The 2,064-nt window shown below is 43.6% G+C and overlaps 1 protein-coding gene across 1 annotated transcript in view; it reads left to right on the forward strand.

Moving 5' to 3' along the window:
* Nucleotides 1–2,064, forward strand: part of ZYG11B (zyg-11 family member B, cell cycle regulator) — a 65,034-nt gene that overhangs the window by 39,723 nt on the left and 23,247 nt on the right. The gene's annotated exons all lie outside the window — the stretch shown is intronic.

The following is a 2,064-nucleotide window of genomic DNA, read 5'->3' on the forward strand; positions in this document are numbered from 1 at the left end:
GTGAGACTCCAACTCAAAAAAAAAAAAAAAAAATCCTTGTGTGAGGTGTTGAATAATAGTACATGGAAAAGTTAAATAAGAGACTCCCCTTTTCCATAATTTATTTATTTATTTATTGAGTTGAAGTCTCACTCTGTTGCCCAGGTGGAGTGCAGTGGCATGCTCACAGCCACCACAACCTTGACCTGCTAGGCTCAGGTGATCCTTCTGCCTCAGCCTTCCAAGTAGCTAGAATTACAGATGTGCACTGCCCCACCTGGCTTATTTTTTAAAATGTATTTTAGAGACGAGGTCTCACCAAGTTGCCCAGTCTGGTCTCGAACCTCTGAGCTTAGCCTTCCCAATTACTGGAATTACAGGCTTGAGCCACCGCACCTGGCATCCATGACTTAAAACTCATGTATATAATGAGAAAATAAGTCATTCTTGGGAGCGGCCACTGCATACCAGTCTGGGCGACAGAGTGAGACTCCAACTCAAAAAAAAAAATTAGAGAGAGATTACCCATCAAGTACCTACTATTTTACTAGATATTACATATTCACAATGAATTATATCTATGTTTTCTACCCATAAACTCATAATATAGAAGATAAAATATCTATGTAGATGTAATTGTAATACAATCTAAAAAGTATGATAACAGAGATATGAATGAAAAAGTAATGCTAGCTGGGCTCGGTGGCTCAGCCTGTGATCCCACGCCTTTGGGAGGCTGAGGGGTGTGGATTGCCTGAGCCTGCAGGTTCGAGACCCGCCTGGGCAACTTGGCGAGACCTCATCTCTACAATAAATCAAAAAATTATTAGCTGGGAGTGGTAGCACATGCCTGTAGTTCCAGCTGTTTGGAAGGCTGAGGCGGAAGGATCGCTGGAGCCCAGCAGGTCGAGGCTGCGGTGGCCGGGAGCGGCCACTGCACTCCAGTCTGGATGACAAGAGTGAGACTCCAACTCAAATTTAAAAAAAAGGCTTTTTTTTGCTATGTATGTTTTTTAAAAAATATATCTTAAACCAATTGTATTTAGAGTTCAAGAGCAGTTGGTCCAATAGAATTGACCAAATTATCTTTTACAATAATGTATGCTTTTTTTTTTTTTAATTGGAGTCTCACTGTTGCCTAGGCTGGAGTGCAGGGGCACGCTCACGGCCACTGCAGCCTCCATCCGCTGGGCTCAGGCGATCCTTCCACCTCAGCCTTCCGAGTAGCTGGAACTACAGGCATGCATCACCACGCCCAGCTAATTATTGGTTTATCATAGAGACGAGATCTCACCAAGTTGTCCAGGCTCATCTCGAGCACCTGGGCTCAGGCAAGTCTTTCGCCTCGGCTTCCCAAAGTGCTGAGATTACAGACTTGTGCCACCGTGCCCAGCACAATAATGTATGCTTTTTATTGCTTTACTATGCAAAGATTTTAAGAAAATCTACTTACATGCTTTTGGGAGAAATTGAGCTTAGTTTAAGTGGGAATTAGTAGTAATAGTGATGATGATTATAGCTAGGTTTTTTTTCCTTGCTCTTATTTATCACCTGCAATATCTAGGTGAGGAAGCAAAGAATTAAGTTGGCAAATAAGGTTGTGCGGTTAGTCAAATTCAGAGATTATATTTAATTCAGGTAACTTTCTTCTAATGCCACACTCTTTAGCAACTATGCTGTTAATTTACCTAGTTGTACCTAGATATTTGTGTTTCTTTTTTTTTTTTTAATAGGAATCTCACTGTCGCCCAGCCTAGAGTGCAGCGGCATGCTCATGGCCACTGCAGCCTGGACCTGCTTGGCTCAGGTGATTCTTCCACCTCAGTCTTCCAAGTAGCTGGAACTACAGGCATGTGCCACCACGCCCAGCCAGATATTTGTGTTTCTTAAAATTTATTTTTCCCAGCCGGGCTCGGTGGCTCAACCTGTAATCCCGCGCCTTAGGGAGGCTGAGATGAGTGGATTACCTGAGCCCGTGGGTTCGAGACCCGCCTGGGCAGCAAGACCTCATCTCTACAATAAATCAAAAAATCAGCTAGGCATGGTAGCGCATGCCTGTAATTCCGGCTACTTGGAAGGCTGAGG

The sequence above is a fragment of the Carlito syrichta genome, unplaced genomic scaffold, assembly GCF_000164805.1.
Source record: "Carlito syrichta isolate Samal-C Ts95f unplaced genomic scaffold, Tarsius_syrichta-2.0.1 Scaffold309703, whole genome shotgun sequence".
NCBI lineage: Eukaryota > Metazoa > Chordata > Mammalia > Primates > Tarsiidae > Carlito > Carlito syrichta.